The sequence below is a fragment of the Mobula birostris genome, chromosome 16 (assembly GCF_030028105.1).
Source record: "Mobula birostris isolate sMobBir1 chromosome 16, sMobBir1.hap1, whole genome shotgun sequence".
Classification (NCBI taxonomy): Eukaryota; Metazoa; Chordata; class Chondrichthyes; order Myliobatiformes; family Myliobatidae; genus Mobula; species Mobula birostris.
Window position 1 is genome coordinate 5,869,786 of NC_092385.1, and position 13,190 is coordinate 5,882,975.

General features: G+C 42.7%; 1 protein-coding gene across 3 annotated transcripts in view; it reads left to right on the forward strand.

Annotated features, from left to right (window-relative positions):
* Positions 1–13,190, forward strand: part of LOC140210827 (MICOS complex subunit mic25-like) — a 753,869-nt gene that overhangs the window by 208,900 nt on the left and 531,779 nt on the right. The window lies entirely within an intron of this gene.

The window sequence follows — 13,190 nt, forward strand, 5'->3', positions numbered from 1 at the left end:
GATCCCGAGTTCGAATCCAGCCGGATCCCCTGCACGCTTTCCATTTGTGCTGGCTTACCAGTTGGTGATCTCTTTAGAAACTCATCCGGCAGAAGGCAATGGCAAACCACTGCTGTAACGTGCCTCGTACGCGGTTCCCCACTACGTCAGAGAGGTGTGGAGGGAAATCGTCCGCTAACTGGAGAAACTCCGGATGCGACATACCTTTCCTTTCCATCCAGAAGGAAGTACAGGAGCCTGAAGGCACACGTTCAGTGATTCAGGAACAGCTTCTTCCCCTCTGCCATCTGATTTCTGAATAGATATTGAACTGCTCACAGTTTTTTTTCTCTATTATCATGTATTGCATTGTGCTGCTGCTGCAAAGACAACAAATTTCACAACATATGCTGGTGATATTAACCTGATTCTGATTCTGATTCCGGCTTTTTGTGGCTCACTAAGTGAAAGTGTTTGACAAAGCAGTGCGTGGAATGAGTTGCCAGCACAAGTGGTGTATGCAAGCTTGATTTCAACGTTTAGGAGGAGTTTGGATAGATAAGTGGATAGTAGGGCTATGAAGGGCTGTGGTCCAGGAGCAGGACGATGGGAGTAGGCAGCTACAACGCTTTCAGCATGTACTAGATGGGCTGAAGGGTCTGTTTCTGTGCTGTACTTTTCTATGACTCTATAGCTGTACTTGTACATAAAATTCTGGGCATACATATGAATGAAGACTGAAATAATAAGACATGATTGGCGATTGCTAAATGCTTTCGTATGAGATAGCAGACCAATCTGTCCTATCAAGTGAACTGAAAAGGACCCTATAACATTATTTTGAGCAAAGGCAGAAATCTTCTCTAGTATCTTAGTCGATATTTATCTCTTAATTATCTGGTCATTGCCATTATATTTTTGTCTTTATTGGAGATGGTTATTGTATTGGCTGCTGTATTTTCAATATTACAACAATGCTTCCTTTTATTGTTTCATAAAAAATTCATCATCATGTGCAACATCTAAAAAAAACAATTAAGAGTGCTGTGGTGTTGTTATTTATTACTGCCTATTACGCCGCTGGCAAATCAGGCAGCAATAAAGACCCTCTGTCTCTGGTGGTGTTCAGGGCTTCCTTCATCATGTCAGTAACTTCCTCTCATTTTTAACTACTGCCAGTAATCCAAGTCCTGGGTGGAGACTCAGGAATACCATTGCATTCAGAGTAAGAAGGATTCTTCATTGCTGTTTCTGTAACAGTTTTGTTTTACCAGTCATTGTTAGCCCTAAGCTGAAACCCCAAAACTGGATGACCAGTGGACCACTCATAGTCTGGTGTCTACCCTTTGACCTGTTTGGCATGGGGGACTCTACCAAGAGCCCTGACTCCAGCCATCATAGTTCTCCAGGTCATTAAGGCATGCAAGCCTCCAAACCACAACAAGGTTGTGGTCCTCTTGGAAGAATATTGTGGTCTTAACAGAAATAATAACCAGTAGTCTGATAAGTGTGCAGCCCAGAGTGAGACGGGTTATTTTCAATTCACGGCACGGTAGTTTAGCGGTTACTGACCTGCATTTAGAGCGCCGGCAATAGGAGGTTCAATTTCCCATCGGAATCTGTGAGGAGTTTATCCATGCTGACTGCATGAGTTTCATAGAACATAGAACATAGAATAGTACAGCACAGTACAGGCCCTTCGGCCCACAATGTTGTGCCGACCCTCAAACCCTGCCTCCCATATAAGCCCCCACCTTAAATTCCCCCATATACCTGTCTAGTAGTCTCTTAAACTTCACTAGTGTATCTGCCTCCACCACTGACTCAGGCAGTGCATTCCACGCACCAACCACTCGCTGAGTAAAAAACTTCCTCTAATATCCCCCTTGAACTTCCCATCTCTTACCTTAAAGCCATGTCCTCTTGTATTAAGCAGTGGTGCCCTGGGGAAGAGGTGCTGGCTGTCCACTCTATCTATTCCTCTTATTATCTTGTACACCTCTATCATGTCTCCTCTCATCCTCCTTCTCTCCAAAGAGTAAAGCCCTAGCTCCCTTAATCTCTGATCATAATGCATACTTTCTAAACCAGGCAGCATCCTGGTAAATCTCCTCTGTACCCTTTCCAATGCTTCCACATCCTTCCTATAGTGAGGCGACCAGAACTGGACACAGTACTCCAAGTGTGGCCTAACTAGAGTTTTATAGAGCTGCATCATTACATCGTGACTCTTAAACTCTATCCTCTGGTTGCTCTGGTTTTCATGGACATTCTGCAGGCATACTGGTTGTTGGCGCCGGAAGCCTACAGCACATGCTCAGACTGTATTGGTTGTTGATGCAAATGATGTATTTCACTGTATATTTTGATGTTTCACTGTACATGTGACAAATAAATCTTTATATTTTAATCTTTTGTCATGAAGATAAAGCTATACACTGAAATGTTGAACTCTAGAATGGCAAACAATTTGCTGGAGGAACATTGAGTGTTGGGGTGGAAATACGTCTCTGCCAAAGGAGGTGTAAGTTATTCCTTCCCTCCGCTAGCCTGCAGGTCACCCTTGGGCAAAGTGTAGCACCTGCTTAGCCCCCGATCAGGGTCACATGAAGCCACAGGACAGGTGGTCGATGGTTGTATGACCAACCGGTGCACATCACAAGCCCTGGTAATGTGACCACTGACGCCAGGCGGATAATCTCTGAGGTGTATTGATAATGGCTGGGATCACCTATCTTGTAAAGACACTGTGCAGAAGATATACATACACATACACACACAGTACCTATAAAAATTATTCACCTCCCCTTAGAAGTTTTCATGTTTTTTATTTTATTGTTTTACAACATTGAATCATAGTGGATTTAATTTGGCCTTTTTGACACTGATCAATAGAAAAAGACTCTTTCATGTCAAAGTGAAAACAGATCTCTACAAAGTGATCTGAATTAATTACAAATAAAAAGCACAAAATAATTACATAAAAATTCATCCCCTTCAAGTCAGTATTTAGTAGATGCACCTTTATCAGCAATTACATCCTCGAGTCTGTGTGGATAGGTCTGTCTCAGCTTTGTATATTTGGACACTGCAATTTCTTCTTTACAAAACTGCTCAAGCTCTGTCAGATTGCATGGGGATCATGAGTGAGCAGCCCTTTTCAAGTCCAGCCACAAATTCTCAATTGGATTGAGGTCTGGACTCTGACTTGGCCACTCCAGGATATTAACTTTGTTGTTTTTAAGCCATTCCTGTGTAGCTTTGGCTTTATGCTTGGGGTCAGTGTCTTTTTGGAAAACAAATCTTCTCTTGCAGATTACATCAGGTTTTCCTCCAGGATTTCACTATATTTTGCTGCATTCATTTTACTCCCTACCTTTAAAAGCCTTCCAGGGCCCGCTGCAGTGAAGTATCTCCACGGTATGATGCAACCATCACCCCGCATCACGCTAGGGATGCTGTATTTTTGATGATGTGCAGTGTTCGACTTATGCCAAACATAGCGTTTGGTCTGATGGCCAAAAAGCTCAATTTTGGTTTAATCAGACCATAGAACCTCTTCCAGCTGACTTCAGTCTCCCACATGCCCTCTGGCAAACTCCAGCTGAGGGTTCATGCGCGTCTTTTTCAACAGTGGTTTTCTCTTTGCCACTCCACCATAAAGCTACAACTGGTGAAGCACCCAGGCATCTCAGCTACTGAAGCCTGTAACTCCTTCAGAGCTGTCATAAGTCTCTTGGTGACCTCCTTCACTAGTCCCCTTCTTGCACAGTCACTTGGTCTTTGAGGACAGTCTGCTCTAGACAGATTTACAGCTATGCCATATTCTTTCTATTTCTTGATGGCTGACTTAACTGTACTCCAAGGGATATTCAGTGATTTGGAAATTTTCATGTATCCATCTCCTGACTTGTGCTTTTCAATAATCTTTTCGTGGAGTTGCTTGGAGTGTTCTTTTATCTTCATGGTGTAGTTTTTGCCAGGATACTGACTCACCAGCAGTTGGACCTTCCAGATACAGGTGTATTTTTACTATAATCAGTTGAAACACCTTGACTGCACACGGTGATCTCCATTTAGCTAAGTATGTGACTCCTAAAACCAATTGGCTGCACCAGTAATGATTTGGTGTGTCATCTTAAAAGGAGTGAATACTTATGTAATCAATTATTTTTGTGTTTTATATTTGTAATTAATTTAGATCACTTTGTAGAGATCTGATTTCACTTTGACATGAAAGAGTCTTTTTCCATTGATCACTATCATAAAAAAGCCAACTTAAATCCACTGTGATTCAATGTTATAAAACATGAAAACTTCCAAGGTTGCGGGGGGGGGGAGGGGCGCAAATACTTTTTATAGGCACTATATATATATATATATATAAATACATAAGCAATAAATATTGACAACATGAGATTAAGTATTCTTGAAAGTGAGTCCTTAGGTTGTGGGAACAGTTCAGTGATGGGGTGAGTGAAGTTCAAGTTTTGAAGTTCAAGTGCTTGCTATGCTCTTCTCTCCTTGATACGGGAGCTGTAAAGAGAGGAGCCATTAGGACAGCAGAGGCCACTGAGTGTGCCTCCAGATGGCAGTGGATCAAGAGGTGTGCCCTGTGGACCAATGCTGCTGGGACCCAAGCCAGAGCCTGATCAACTCTGGCTGGGCTGCCTGGGTGAGTGTGTCTGGTGTTGAAAGGCCCAAAACCCCTGATGATCCCAGATTACATCACTGATGATGTGTGCCAGCTCATCCTAGGATGTATCTTGGCATGGGTGACGTTATCCCCTCTGGTTCAAGAGCCTGATGTTTGAAGGGTAATATCTGTTCCTGAACATGTGGAGTGCAACCTGAGGCTCCTGTACCTCCTTCCCGATGGCAGCAGCTGTCATGGATAGTGGGAGGAGGGGGCTAGTATTCCTATGGAACCCTCCTTGTATTTCGTTAACATGCCATTACTAATTTGCACAAACCTGCCCATCATTGTGGACATCTAGAAGTGACGCTACATGTAGGTGGCATCCATCACTAAGGACCCGCACCTGCTGGGACATGCTCTCTTCTCATCAGACCATCATGGAAGAGGTATAGGAGCCTGAAGACCAACACTTAATGGTTCAGAATGAGGTTCTTCCCCTCTGCCATCAGATTTCTGAAAGGTCCAGGACCAATTTATTTTTATTTTAGCATTTATAGTTACTTTAGGTCTTAGCACCATTACTGTTGTTGCAAAACGACACATTTTACACCATCTGATTTAGCGCTTATAAATGCTGGAGGAACTTGTAGGTCAGGCAGCATCTGTAGATAGGAATAAGAAGTTGAATTTTTGGGCTGAGATCCTTCACCAGGACTCAGCCTGAAATGTTTACCTACATTCCTCTCCATCAGGAGTTCCCAACCTGGGGTCAATGGACTCCTTTGTAAATGGTAAGGCTCCATGGCATAAAAAAAGGTTGGGAACGTCTGCTCTCCATAGATACTGCCAGACATGCTGAAATCCTCCAGTATTTGTTTCTCTGGATTTCCAGCATCTGCAGAATCTCTTGTCTTTATGATTGTTAATCTGATACTGATAACAATTCTGACTAGTTTGGCATCTGGGCTGCCAGGTTCAGAATCAGAATCAGGTTTAATATTACTGGCATATGTTGAGAAATTTGTTGTCTTTGCAGCAGTAGTACATTGCAGTCGTGGTAGTACATAATAATGGAGAGAAAAAACTATGAATTACAATAAATATATATATATAAATAATAGTTAAATAAGTAGTGTGTAAAAAGAGATTAAGAAATAAAGTGAGGTAGTGTTCATGGGTTCAATGTCCATTCAGAAATCGGATGGCAGATGGGAAGAAGCTGTTCCTGAATCATTGAATGTGTGCCTTCAGGCTCCTGAAACTCCTTTCTGATGGTAGCAATGAGAAAAAGGCATGACCTGGGTGATGGGGGTCCTTAATGATGGACCGCCTTTTCGAGGCGTCACTCCTTGAAGATGTCCTGGCTGCTCCAGAGGCTAGTGCCCATGATAGAGCTGACTATGCTTACAACTCTCTGCAGCTTATTTCAATATTTCAATCATGTGCAGTAGACCCCTCCCCCCCACCACCCACCCACCATACCAGATGGTGATGCAGTCAGTTAGATTGCTGTCCATGGTACATCCAGGGTAATGTTTATCTGGCTCCCTTTCCACTCACTGGAGCCCCGGCTCCTCTGCTCTGACTAACACACCCAGGCCCTGGTTTCTGGATACCCTGCCACTGGGTTCCTTGCTCCTGCACTCCTTAGAGCACAGCAGGGTGCCAGATCTCACACACTGTGGTCTTAGCTCCTGTGCTTTTCAGGGGTTCCCAACCTTTTTTATGCCATGGAGCTTTATCATTAATCAAGGGGTCCATGGTCCCCAGGTTGGGAACCCCTATTGGGGCCCAGGATCCAGAACTTCTGCTTTCTATCTGGTCACTTGGCTCATAATGTGTAGCATTCGAAAGAATATAGAGCAACACACACAATACACCAGAGGAACTCAGCAGGTCAGGCTGCATTTCTGGAGGGGAATAAAACAGTGGAAGTTTCAGCAGGAGACCCTTCATGAAGACGGGAAAGAAGTTTAAGAAGGGGAGGAGGAGTAGTCAAAGCTGACAGGTAGTAAGTGAAGCAAGGTGATGGAGAAGGTGGTTCGGTGGCTGAGGGAGTATGAAGTGGGAAGCTGGGAGGTGACAGGCGGAAGAGGTAAAGGGCTGAAGAAGAAGAAATGTGATGGGAGAGAACAGGGTCCCTACCCATCTACCTTCTTATTCTGGCTTCGTCCCTCTCCCTATGCAGTCCTGATGAGGGGTCTTGCTTGGGAGAAGATAGGTGGAAAAGGAAAAGGGGTGAAGAGAAAGGAATCTGATAGGTGAGGAGAGTGAGACGCAGATTCACTGCAATGGGGAGTTATCTAATGAGGTATGTTGTAAAATTATACTTGGTCTAGCATGGCAGCATAGCGGTCAGCGTAATGCTATTACAGTGCTAGCTATCTAGAAGGTCTTATTCAAAAAAGCAGAGTGAATTTGCTCACTAAACCATGTACAAATCATGGTTTATCTTCACTCATAATGCAGATCAGATTCTTTTTTCCATCTCTGTGCTCCCAGTGCTTTCTATGAAAGATGTTTTGTGGGGTTGATCATCTCCTAAAATCTATTTATCAGAGGGGATTTGTACTTCAATTTCTGTACCCCAAATTGTATTTAAGTTTCAGAAGAATAATGTACGTGATTAATGTACATTTGATTCGGAATTATTTATTTCTGAGCAGCTCTCATTTCACGCTTCATTGGCAGAATGTGATATTAGTGTAAAATTTTAGCGCTGGCTGCCTCATAATCAGTAGAAGTTTACCCAATGAAGCGTGAAGCTGTAAAACTTTACGTGAAATGAGCGGCAACATGACTGGTATGTAAATGAAGATATACTTCTATATCTAAAAGCCAGGCAGGTGGATAAGCGCTGCAGAATCCTTGCCATTTCTTTCACCATTTGCCAGTCCTATTGTGTCTGACTTGGTTCAGTGGTAGTATTTTTATCTTTAAGTTTAAGGTGGTATTTGAACCCTCACTCCAGGGTCTTTGAAGACAAAGTTGAGGCTAACTGTAGGGCAAGAGTGTGCTTAGATGGGCACTTTGGTCAGGATGGACCAGTTGCACTGAAGGGCCTGTTTCTGTGCTGTATATAAATGTAAGTTTTGCATTGGTGTAACACTCGCAAAATACTGGAGGAACTCAGCAGGTCAGGCAGCATCTATGGAAAGGCATAAACAGTTTCAGGTGGAATCCTTCATCAACCTGAAGCATTGGCTGTTTATTCCTCTCTGTGTGCTACTCTGGATTTCCAGCATCTGCTGAATCTCTTCTGTTTATTATTTTGTGCATTCGTTGTGCTTCTGACTCTTTCTCAATGTATAAATGACTCAGATGGAACTCGATGTCAAAGCCTGATGTGCTCTGGCACTTTTCGAAGAGGTACAGAGAGTGCTGGCCAATGTATATTTGTTGACTTGAAATACGAAAGACTGACTCACTGAAATGGGTAGTTATCGAATAAGGTGAGCCATATAGTTATACTTGGGAGGCTCAATAGCTAAGGGTAACGTGTAAGGCCCTAAGGCTCCCGTACCTTCTTCCCAATGGCAGCAGCGATCCAGGTTCAATTCCCGTCGTTGTCTGTAAAGAGTTTGTACGTTTTCCTGATGACCACATGGGCTTCCTCCAGGTGCTCCGGTTTCCTCCCACATTCCAAAGGTGTACAGGTTGGTAGGTCACGTGGGTGTGATTGAGCAACACCAAATTTTTGGGCTGGAAGGATCTGTTACTGTGCTGTATCTATAAATAAAAAAAATAAAAAGAAATGCAAGTTAGATCCAGAAAAGTTTAAATTTAGAGCAAAAATACAAACTGGTGGAAGAACTCAGCCGGTAAAAGAGTTTTTGTGTGGTGAAGACATGGTCCATTTTTTCATCAAGTCTGCATTCGGACCTTATGCAGTAGTTTGGTTTTCTTTGCTCCAGATTGCTGCATCTGCAGCCCTTAGTGTCTCTGAGGTCTAAATTTCAGGTTCAGATTCAGATTTATTTGTCACATGTACATCAAAGCATATAGTGAAGTGTGTTGTTTGTGTTAACAACCAACACACCCAAGGATGTGCTGGTGGTTGGCCCCTGAGTGTCACTTTACCTCCAACAGCAACATAGCATGTCCACAACTTACTGTTGTCAAGACGAGTCAAATCAAACTCATTGTCATGTGCACAGCTACGATGAGGTACGGGTACAATGAAGAACTTGCTTATGACTTGCAAGTACAAAGAATACACCGAATATAGATTATACATAAAATTATGCCAAACGGTGAACATAATTTTGTGCACAAACAAGATTTTAGTGCAAAAAATGTCTCAAGTGAAGACAAGAAAGCAAGAGATGGTCTGTAGTGTTCCATTGCGAGTTACAGTGAGGGCTGTGCAGATAAATTCAAGAGCCTGATGTTTGTTGCCACCTAATGAAGAAGCTCTGCCAAAGTATGGTGACATTGCAGGCAGTTCCCCCTTACATAAGGGTTCTGTTTCTGTTCGCCAGTTGATTTCTTTGTAAGTCAGAATCAGACACGTACACTTTTCCAAATTGATCTTTTGTCAGTCTTGTGTGTGCGTAGTTTTACATTGATTCTATTACATTTCTTTGTTCTACTGTGAATGCCTGCAAGAAAATGAATTGTAGGTTAGTATATGGTGACATATATGTATTGGGGCATACAGTAGTGTAGTTGTTAGCCAACGCTTTATGTACCAGTGACCTGGTTTCAATTCCCATCACAGTCCGTGAGGAGTTTGTATGTTCTCCATGTGACTGTGTGGGTTTCCTCTGGGTGCTCCAGTTTCCTCCCAGTCCAAAGATGTACCAGTTGATAGGTTCATTGATCATTATCTTGTGATTGGGCTAGGATTAAATTGAGGGATTTCTGGGTGGCACGGCTCAAAGAGCCAGAAAAGACCATTCCCTGCTGTAACTTAATAAATAAATTAATGTACTTTGATAATAATTTATTTTGAACTTTGAACATCGAGTTCTATAGCTACCAGTATTGTATCGCACTACATACACTCGCTATAATCCTTTAATTTCATTGAGTAATCACCCTGATGCTACCCATAATTACACTAATGGAATATGTACTGTATCCAGTCATTAACAAATTCCAGAAAACAGATTATTATCTTGAAAAATTCTTTAAAGATGTATGTAAGACTCTGCATAAGGTAAGCTTCCGTAAGTGAGATCATTGATAACCCAGGGAACTCCTGTATTCAAGTTATGAAAATTGTTTACATTATGTCTGGTGGATCAAAAGCATGCATCACTGTTTCCACATGAGTACAGGCTGCACCAGTAAGGCTACAGCCCATACCTAGGTACAGCTGTAAAGATCACAGGGTACTTTTGCAAGATCATTTACAAGACCCCATGACCATGTGTGTTTCCTCCGGGTGCTCCAGTTTCCTTCGGATGCTCCAGTTTCCTTCAGATGCTCCATTTTCCTCCGGGTGCTCCATTTTCCTCTGGGTGCTCCAGTTTCCTTTGGATGTTCCAGTTTCCTTCAGGTGTTCCAGTTTCCACCAGGAACTCCGTTTTCCTGCGTGTGCTCCAATTTCCAGCTGCTGCAGTTTCCTCGTGGAGCTCCAGTTTCCTTTGGATGTTCCAATTTCCTTCAGGAACTCCAGTTTCCTCTGGGTGCTCCACTTTCCTCCAGGAGCTCCAGTTTCCGGGTGCAGTTTCTCCTGGGTGTCCTATTTCCCTTCAGGTGCTCCGGTTTCCTTCAGGTGCTCCATTTTCCTTCAGGTGCTCCGGTTTCCTCCCGGTGTTCCAGTTTCCTCCCGGTGCTCCATTTTCCAACGGGTGCTCCATTTTCCTCCGGGTGCTCCAGTTTCCTTTGGACCCTCCATTTTCCTTTGGGTACTTCAGTTTCCAGGCTAGTGGAGGGAAGAGGTGCCTTACACCTCCTTTGGTAGAAACGTATCTCCATCCCATCCCCACCCAGATGCCTCCATTACTTTACAATCCAAAAATTAATTACTTTTTACAAAATGAACTAGCTGAAATTGGTTTTGAAGTTTTCTTTTATTACATTGAGTCTGTATAATCTTGTCCTATTTCCACAGTTTAATTTGGTAGTAATTTTCTGATTAATTAATTAATTTCAATTCTGCTAATCATTTTATGTGTTGATAGTGACACTCTGGACACCAGTTTTCCACCGTCTTTCAGAAACATAGAAACATAGAAAATAGGTGCAGGAGTAGGCCATTCGGCCCTTCGAGCCTGCACCGCCATTTATTATGATCATGGCTGATCATCCAACTCAGAACCCTGCACCAGCCTTCCCTCCATACCCCCTGATCCCTGTAGCCACAAGGGCCATATCTAACTCCCTCTTAAATATAGCCAATGAACTGGCCTCAACTGTTTCCTGTGGCAGAGAATTCCACAGATTCACCACTCTCTGTGTGAAGAAGTTTTTCCTAATCTCGGTCCTAAAAGGCTTCCCCTTTATCCTCAAACTGTGACCCCTCGTTCTGGACTTCCCCAACATCGGGAACAATCTTCCTGCATCTAGCCTGTCCAATCCCTTTAGGATTTTATACGTTTCAATCAGATCCCCCCTCAATCTTCTAAATTCCAACAAGTACAAGCCCAGTTCATCCAGTCTTTCTTCATATGAAAGTCCTGCCATCCCAGGAATCAATCTGGTGAACCTTCTTTGTACTCCCTCTATGGCAAGGATGTCTTTCCTCAGATTAGGGGACCAAAACTGCACACAATACTCCAGGTGTGGTCTCACCAAGGCCTTGTACAACTGCAATAGTACCTCCCTGCTCCTGTACTCGAATCCTCTCGCTATAAATGCCAGCATACCATTTGCCTTTTTCACCGCCTGCTGTACCTGCATGCCCACTTTCAATGACTGGTGTATAATGACACCCAGGTCTCATTGCACCTCCCCTTTTCCTAATCGGCCACCATTCAGATAATAATTGTTTTCCTGTTTTTGCCACCAAAGTGGATAACTTCACATTTATCCACATTAGAAGGACGACAACTCAAACCACACTGCCAGAATAACCATTGAGTGGCTTCAAATGAAGAAAATTGATATCCTGAGTGGCCAAGTCAGAGTCCTGACCTTAACCTGATTGAACATCTCTGGCAAGGCATCAAGGTTGCTCTCTACCACCGCTCCCCAACTAACCTGGCACGGCTTGAGCAATTTTGCAAGGAGGAATAGGCAAATCTTGCTCCATCACCTTGTGCAAAGTTAATAGAAACTTATCCAAAAAGACTACTGGCTGCAATAGCTGGGAGAAATGATTCAACTAAGTACCAAGCAAAGGGGGATGAATACTTTTAAATAGATAGTGTTTCAGTTTTTGAATTTTTAGTTTTTCATGCTTTACAATTTCCCCTGATTTTTGAGCTCTGCTGTGAAAAAAGAAGGATGTGATTCACAAATAAAAATCCTCAGTTAAGTTGATCAAAATCTCTGGTTGTAATACTCATTTATGTGAACAAAGGGTTGTGGTTGAATACTTCTACAAGGCACAGTATGTATTTCTTAATAAAAATTTACTGTTTTTTAATGTATTGCAATGTACTGCTGCCACAAAGCAAATTTCATGACAAATGCTGATTCTGATAAGAGACATTGATAGAGTGGACAATCAGCCCCTTTTATCCCCAGGGTGGAACTGGCTTATATGAGAGGACGTAATTTGAAGGTGATTGGAGGAAACTATGGGGGGGTGGTGATGTAAGGGGGGATGTCAGACACAGGTTTTTACACAGAGAGTGGTGTGTGTGTGGAACGCACTACCAGGGGTGGTGGTAGATGCAGATACATTAGGGGCATTTAATAGACTCTTAGATAGGCACCTGGATGATCGAAAAATGGAGGGCTATGTAGGAGGGAAGGGTTAGGTTGATCTTAGAGTTGGATGAAAGGTTGGCATAACATTGTGGGCTGAAGAATCAGGTTTATTATAACTCACATGTCATAAAATTTGTTGTTGTGTAGCAGTAGTACAATGCAGTGCAGAAAAATTACTGTAAATTGCAATAAAATATTATTATTCCTTTATTTTAGGAAGGATGTAAATGTAGAGAAGATTTACCAGAATGCTGCCAGGATTAGAGAGTGTTTCTTATGAGGATAGGTTGAGTGAGCCAGGGGTTTACCCTTTGAAGCGAAGGAGAATGAGAGGTGACTTGATTGAGGTGTACAAGATGAAAGAGGCATAGATTGAAGTTTTTAAAATTAAGCCGTACCACATGCATTGTAAATATCTGTTTTGCATGGACCGGAGTAGCACCGCAATCTTGTTGCTTTGAGCAATGACAATAAATTTCAATTCTGTTCCGTTGAGTGGACAGCTAGAGACATTTTCCCAGGGCAGACATGGCTAATACCAGGGGGCATAATTTTAAAATGATTGGTGGGAAGTATAGGGGGGGATGCCAGAGGTAAGATTTTTACAGAGGGTTAGATTGAAGAGCCTGTACTGTGTTGTAGTGTTCAATGGTCTTTATTTTAAAAAAGGGCAAAATAATGAGGTGGTGAAGGGCTTGTACTGTACTGTGGTGTTCTACATTGACTGCTGCTCGATTAACAACAGTGA